Here is a 7,649-nt window from a genome sequence, read left to right as displayed (position 1 = left end):
GGTACTCGGGATGTGGGATTCGGATAGGCTGCTACTGGCCTGGTACTGTGTCTCGGGAGCCCACCTTCCCTAAGCTGTTAGCCAATGATAGGAGAACCTGTAGCTTCAACTGTCGCCGCAAAATTGGTGGAACAAAAGGCGCAAGGATGCGCGGAGCAAAGAGAGGCGCCACAGGAGCCGAGACTGTGCTCCTAGAAGGGTTGGCGGCCAGTGCATGTAGACCTAAGTGCTCGCTAGACTTCGGATTCCCCAGGACCGCCTGCCCAGGTGATTTGATTGAGTGAAATTAAAAAGCCATTAGCTAAGCAGGGGTTGGGGTGGGGGTGTTAACATTCTGGAAGGAGATTAAGGCAAGGAACCAGGTTGAGTTCCCAAACCCACACGACAGTTCACAACGATCTATATAATTCCAATTCCAGAGGATCTGATCCTCTTTTGACGCTTACAGCCACTGGTGAACTTGCATACATGTAGACAAAACACTCATAAAATTTTTATACATTTTTACTGACATTTATTGAGCTCTACATTTTTCTCTGATCCCCTCCCTGCCTCTCCCCTCCTCCTTTAATCCTCCCCCAAGGTCCCCATGCTCCCAATTTACTCAGGAGATCTTGTCTTCTTCTACCTTCTACTTCCCATGTAGATGATATCTATGTAAGTCTCTTTTAGTGTCCGCATTGTTGTCTAAATTCTCTGGGATTGTGGTTTGTAGGCTGGCTTTCTTTGCTTTATGTTTAAAAACCACCTATGAGTGAGTTCATGTGATAATTGTCTTTCTGGGTCTGGATTACTTAACTCAAAATAATGTTTTCTAGCTCTATTCATTTTCCTGAAAAATTCAAGATGTCGTTTTTTTTTCTTCTGCTGTGTAGTACTCCATTGTGTAAATATACCACATTTTCCTTATCCATTCTTCAGTCTGGGGGCATTTAGGTTGTTTCCAGGTTCTGGCTATGGCAAACAATGCTTCTATGAACATAGTTGAGCACATGTCCTTGTGACACGATTGAGCATCCTTTGGATATGTACCCAAAAAGGGTATTATTGGGTCTTGAGGAAGGTCGTTTCCTAATTTTTTGAGAAATCACCACACTGGTTGTACCAGCTTGCATTCCCACCAGCAATGCAGGAGTGTTCCCTTTTCCCCACAACCTCTCCAGCATAAGTTGTCATCAGTGTTTTTGATTTTGGCCATTCTTACAGGTATAAGATGGAATCTCAGAGTTGTTTTGATTTGCATTTCTCTGATGAAAAAGGATGCTGAACATTTCCTTAAGTGTCTTTCGGCCATTTTTTTCTTGGTGCTTTGTATACTAGTCAGTCATGTGTTTTCCTACACAGGGAAAGCACCACTGTCCTTCCTGAACTCTGATTCAAACCATGTACACAGACTCATCACGGGGATGGGAGATTTGTTAAGGAATGGCACATTCCTTTGGGAAGGTAAGCTTCAAAGAACACCCACCGTGTTCTGTCCACTGTGGTGACTCTAAAAGCGGGCGGCACGTCTCTAACAATATGGTGGTGTGGGCTAGTCTAGTGAGAGATGCCACACGTCTGCTCTCACTGAAGTCTGTGGGATCTCAGGGTGGCCAAAGCCGTTGCCTCTCCTTTTTTCTTTTGCCAGTTTTGTTACAGTCATGGAGAATGGTCTCAGAAGTGTTTTGCCAATGAATGATGTTGAGCATCCTTTGAGGTGTGTACTGGCATCAGCCAGATGTGGTAGCATGCAACTGTAGCTGTAGTCACATCTGCTGGGGCTGTCAGTGTATTTTCCTGTGCAGCTTTAAGTGGCTGCGATGGGTATTATGACACACACATGTGAATTAAGTTCACTAGTACCAATGTTAAAAACATTTATTTTTAAATTACATGTGTATGTACACGAGTACAGTTGTCCATGGATTCCAGAGAAGGGCTTTGCGTCCCCTGAAGCTGGAGTTACATGTGCTTGCGAATTACCCACAAATGTTAGGAACTGAACTTGGGTCTTCCAGAAAAGCACTTCATGTCCTTAGCTACAGACTCATCTCTTTCCAGTTACCTAGCATCGTTTTACCATTTTTGATGAATGGAGGGAATCTTACCTGATTTAGTTTCTTTCCCTTTTGGGGGGCACAGGGGATGGGAGTACTAGAGATAATCCCAGGACCTCACACATGCTAGGTTAAGTGCTACACCCCACCCCCTGTTTTTAATTAAAATTTAACAATACTTGAGTATTTGCAAGTATTGATAGTATTACAGTGTTTACAGTTTCTGTCCTCTCTGATGACTCCTGTTCCTCACCCGCTGACTTTGAGCATCACTATGCTTGAGCATCAGATAGGTAATTTCTATTTAACCACCATCTATGACTTCTAAAGGCCCCATCATTCCATTTTAGAAGAACTTTGGTTTTCCTTAATTTTTGAGTCTCATTATGTAGCCCTGGCTGGCCTTGGATTTGCACCTGCCTGTCTTCTAAGTGCTAGGATTAAAGGCATGCCCCACTGCACCCATATTGAAGGTTTGAGTCAACCTTTACAAATAAGGCAGTGATTCTTTGTTCTACAGCATTTGAAGACTCAAGCTGACTTTTCACTGTTTCCAGGAACCAGGTTTTCTCCACATGCTCCTTTCAGCATTTAATATCATGCATCTTCCTTCCGGCCTGTATGGTTTCTGAAACCAGCCGTCATTCAAATTGGTGTGCTCTATAGGCAATGTCCATCTGCTCTTAGGCTTTACAGTATATTGTTACAAGTTTATTGTGACCAGGGAGTGGAACGTGGTAGTCTGGATGTAACTGACTGGCCCCATAATCTCATTAGGAGTGGCACTATTAGGAGGTATATGGCTTTATTGGCATGGGTATGGATGGCCTTGTTGGAGGAAGTGTGTCACTGCTGGGTGGGCCTTTGAGGTTTCTTATGTTCAGGATACTGTCAAGTGTATCAGTCAACTTCCTGTTGGCTCTCAGCTACTCCAGCACATCAACCTACATGGCACAACACTTCCTGTCGTGATGATAATGAAAAGTGTGAGCCACCACTCCAATTAAATGTTTTCTTAAATGGTCATGGGGTCGCTTTACAGCAACAAAAACCTTACTATGACAGCAGTTGGTACCAGGAGTCAGGTATTGCTGTGATAGGCCTGACCATGTGTTTGTTTGGAGGAATTTGGACTTTGGGTTATGAAAGAAGTGGAATGCTTTAAGCACTTTTACATGGGGCATATTAGGAGAAACATGGAAGCAGATGTGCTAAGAGTTATTTGAACTGCCAGGGACTCACTGAAGAGGTTTCAGGGAATTTTAGTATATTGCCTAGAGATCATTCCTGTGATATTTTGGTGAAGAATCTGCCTGAGGCTAAACTGAAAAGTTCTCACTTAATTCCCTTGGCAGAAGATATCTTCAAACAGCCTAGTATAGACTCTGCTGTGTGGATATTAATGGTAACTCTAATGAAGATTTATAATGAAAAGGAGGAAGCTAAGCAGGGAGCACCAGGAAGTGAAATGGAGTCAAATCCCGTGTTCAAGAAGATAAATGGATTAAGAAATGGAATAGAGAGGTGATTTCAGGGCAATATCCCGGAAGCTAAATTTTCAAGTTCTGGAAAGGATCTAAAGAAAAGCTTAGAGCCAGGCGTGATGGAGCAACACCTTTAATCCCAGCACTGGGAAGGCAGAGGCTGGTGGATCTCTAAATTTGAGGCCAGCCTGGTCTACAGAGCAGTTTCAGGACAGTCAAGCTTAGCTAGTGAAAGACAGAAAGCTGGTGAAGATGTAATTGAATGAGGAGGCCATGTCCCAGCCCTAGCAAGCAGCAGAACTTAGCATCTTGGGCCATGTAGTTCTGGCTTTAGAGTTAAGAACAGAAGAAACATGTTATGGGATTTGCTTCTACACCTAAAGAAAGCCACTGAGGCCAAGCATGTGTCAGGGGTGTCCCTGAATGAAGGCCTACTAGAGAGGCCATTGTGTGAAGCTGTGAAGTTGAAGTCTGAATTGCCTTGGAGAACAAAAGTCGTTAGAGAAGACAGATTTATGGATACCTGCCAAGGAGAGCCGCTAATGGAGTGGGGGCCAGTCCAGATGATGCAGTCAGCAAAGCAGAACAGAGTTTGAGATTTGAAGAGCATTTTGACATCTGACACAGAGATGAAGAATTTGGAGTTTGCCCAATTGGTTTTTAGTGCTTTGGTCCAGTGTTTCCTCATAATATTCCCTTCCTTATGTTTTGAAATGGTAATGTATATCCTGTGCCACTAAGTGTTGAAGCATGAGATTTTATTTTAGAGGGGATTACAGTTAAGAGATTGTATGAATCTCAGAAGAGATTGAACTTTTAAAACATTTTGGAGACTGTGATAGACTATGAGGATTTTTGAAGTTGGACTAAATGCATTTTGCACTATATTGTTACAAGCTTATGGGTGCCAGGGAATGGAATGTGGTAGCGTGAATGTAATTAGAGCCCATAACCTTACAGGGAGTAGCACTATTAGGCGCGGCTTTGTTGGAGTGAGTACGGCATTGTTGGAGGAAGTGTGTCACTGTGGGACTGGGCTTCGAGGTTTCCTATGCTCAGGATACTGCAGTTTGTGGCAGTTGACTTCCTGTTGCCTGCAAGAGGTAGGACTCTCAGCTATTCTCCCAATACCATGTGTATGCCTGCATGGCACAATGCTCCCGCCTGTCATGAAAACAAACGGAACCTCTGAAATGGTAAGCCACTCCAATTAAATGTTTTCTTTATGAGAATTCTCATACTCATGGCATCTTTTCACAGCAATGGAAACCTTAATTCTGGCAGATGGCTTCTGAGGGTCTTGGACACGTTATATTAGGAGACTGTGGGATCTGAAGTCTGGTGCTGTGCTAGTGCTGGCGTTGCTTTGGCCAGTCTGAGGCTGGCGGCCTGGTCTGTCTCTCCTGGAAGAGCAACTTTAGGTTTACATGAGGGAAGGCAAGAGCTATGCCCGGCTGGGAAGTCATCTGGAGGCCTCCTCTCCACTGCTCTCCAGCAGTGCCTGGGTTTGAGACTGCTGTTTAAGAAGGTAGTAAATTCCTTTTCCAGGACAGCATTGTAGCCAGCCTGGGGCCTAGTAATGTCAGCAGGCTTGGTGGCCTATGGTGGCATGGTATGGATGTTCCGTCACTACAAGTATTTAGAAGCTTTATTCTGAGTGTTGCTTTTCAATTATGCCTCTTGAGCACTTGCTTGTGTGTGTACCTGGCGCACTTAACAGCCAAATGATTCCCTCCTCCCATACTGAGTTCCGAGGGGTCACCAGGCTTGGCATGTGCCTTCAACCGCTCAGTCATCTTGACATTTATTTTTGGACAGGACCAACATAGCCTTTAGATTCATTTCCCCATTGCTGAGCAAGTATCAGCTCCTAACCTCTGCCCAGTATGCTCCTCCACCAGTTGATGGAAACACGGCCTTTTCCTGGGCCCGTGTGAACGCCAGTGGCGCATTCTTTGCTCTTCCTGGCTAGTTCTTTGCCAGCTTTAGTGATCTTAGGGACAGATGTGGCAGGAACAGTTAAGGTCAAATGACCCTCTGGGTGGGCTCTATTCTGAGTTCTAGAACCGAAGATTCAGTTCCCCCGCAAGCAGAGAAGCTATGGTTGTCATGAGTCAGAACCTGCTGGCTCTCACTTAAGGGCACTGTCACACTGTCTGGCAATTTGTGTCATGGCCAGGTATACACTCATCTTGGTCAAGCAGTCCATCCCAGCCTTCTCTGCAGCCTTCATCCTGAGGGCCTGTGTTGTCTGCTGCATGTTCCAGGGTGTCACTGTCCCTGTGTCACTGATCCTACCCTTACCCTGTGGGTTGTCATTCTGGCTTGCTTCCTCCATTGCCTTTCACTTTAGCCTATTTTTTTTCCCCTACATTTTTAGTCTGAGTCAACATGTTATTTACTGGGGGTTGGGAGGGTTGAATTTTTTCAGTCCTACACTTCACTTCTATTCATACCGATAGCGAACTCTGAGCATCTGGGTAAGATTTTATTGTCTCTTCCTAGGCTCCTCACTCAGGCAAAGCAAACTGTACAGACCAGACAGTTCCCTGGTTGGTGGTATAACCTGTCAGTCATTGCCTGGTTGACCAGAGGACCCAGCTTCTGGACAATTCCTGGGGCAATTGCCTCTGGTACACACTCCATGTTCTGTACTTTGCTCAACAGTGAAGAGTCACACTATAGCCTGCCCAGGTTATTGCAAACGGCCAAGATGAGGCTCCAGGTGCTCAGTAGCTCCTAGAGGGACAACACAGATACGGCAAAGTGGCATTCCTACCTTGTGCTTCCCGATGACAGGGAAAGATAGGGGTCCTCATGGGTGCCTATCTTCATGGAAGAAGTCAGAGCACTTAAGAATATGTGAACTGAATCTGGACAGACCCCAAGAGGAAAGCTGAGACTTGACTAACTAGACTAGTGTCATCTCAGGACATGAAGGTATAATTTTGAGGCCAGGGTCCTAAATGGCTATTTCCTGTAAGGCTGGCATAATGGGCTCTGCATGCCAGGCATAGGGGAATTTATTTTGAAGGACTTGGAAAGCTGTGAGGTGGCCAAGGGTGTTTTACAACCCTTCCTACAGGTGAAAATAATGTGGGAAGACTGTGTCTGTAGCCAGTGTTTTTGCCATGGCATGGACTTCAGGCTCTTTTAATCTACCAATACACCACCATTACCAGTCTGGCACACCCATATTGAGGGCAACAGGATTCATGGAATCACTGGACCTTGGCCTATGTCCCAAGTTCATTGAGAACTCCTTACCAGTCCTCCCAGGACACGGCCCGATCTTTTTAGACACTAGTATGAGAGAAAGCTTCTGGAATGGGAAAAGGCTGTTCACCACAGCTTGCCCAACATGGACCCTCAGTTCCCATAGAAGGAAGGACGAGCATTTATTAGAACTGGGCTTTTCTTCTCTAAAGAGAAATGTTTGCTAACACAAATGGCTGGCTTGATACCTAATCACCTGTGAGGTGCGGCTAGAAAGCTCAACAAAAACGAGAAGAGGCCATTAAAGACACGGTGTGGAGGAACACAGCACAGACACAACTAGGCCTGTCAGTTACAAGCCAAATCCTTAAACCTAAGCCACCTTAGCTCCTCTCTTTTCTATGTGGATACCTGCCTGGCAAGTGTTCCGTCAAAGGCTGTGCAAGAAGCCCTGGTCACAGCAGTTCTGCTAGAAACCTAGGAAAATTTTTAGGAAAACTCTGGCTCAGGAAATTTGAAAATGAGAGCGAATGAGTCCAAAGCTGAGATGAGAGAAGTCTTTATGCCACTCAACATGTACAAACATTCCCAACAAGGCCTCCACCACGTGCTTTAAACTGTGATTCTTTCAAGAAGCATGGACAGGCAGCGTGGCCTCAGCATCAGCCCATGTGCTGTCTAGTGTATGATACAGGTCATGGGAGGAGGGAGTCACAGGCTTTATCTTTCAAATTCTTTGGCAAAAGTATTCCTAGCCATGAAACCATACTCTAAGATTTTACTAAGCACGTTGAGAATAGTGGAACTGTAGCAATCTGGGATCTTTCTTAGATGGGGTATTTTTAAGCAGGTGAAGGTGACAATCACCTCTGGGATAGACAATAAGGAAGGGCCTACTGGAGACCATGGT

The sequence above is a fragment of the Myodes glareolus genome, chromosome 1 (genome assembly GCF_982192425.1).
Source record: "Myodes glareolus chromosome 1, mMyoGla1.1, whole genome shotgun sequence".
Taxonomy (NCBI): domain Eukaryota; kingdom Metazoa; phylum Chordata; class Mammalia; order Rodentia; family Cricetidae; genus Myodes; species Myodes glareolus.
The sequence above is the reverse complement of the archived record's forward strand: the minus strand, read 5'-3'. Positions refer to the sequence as shown.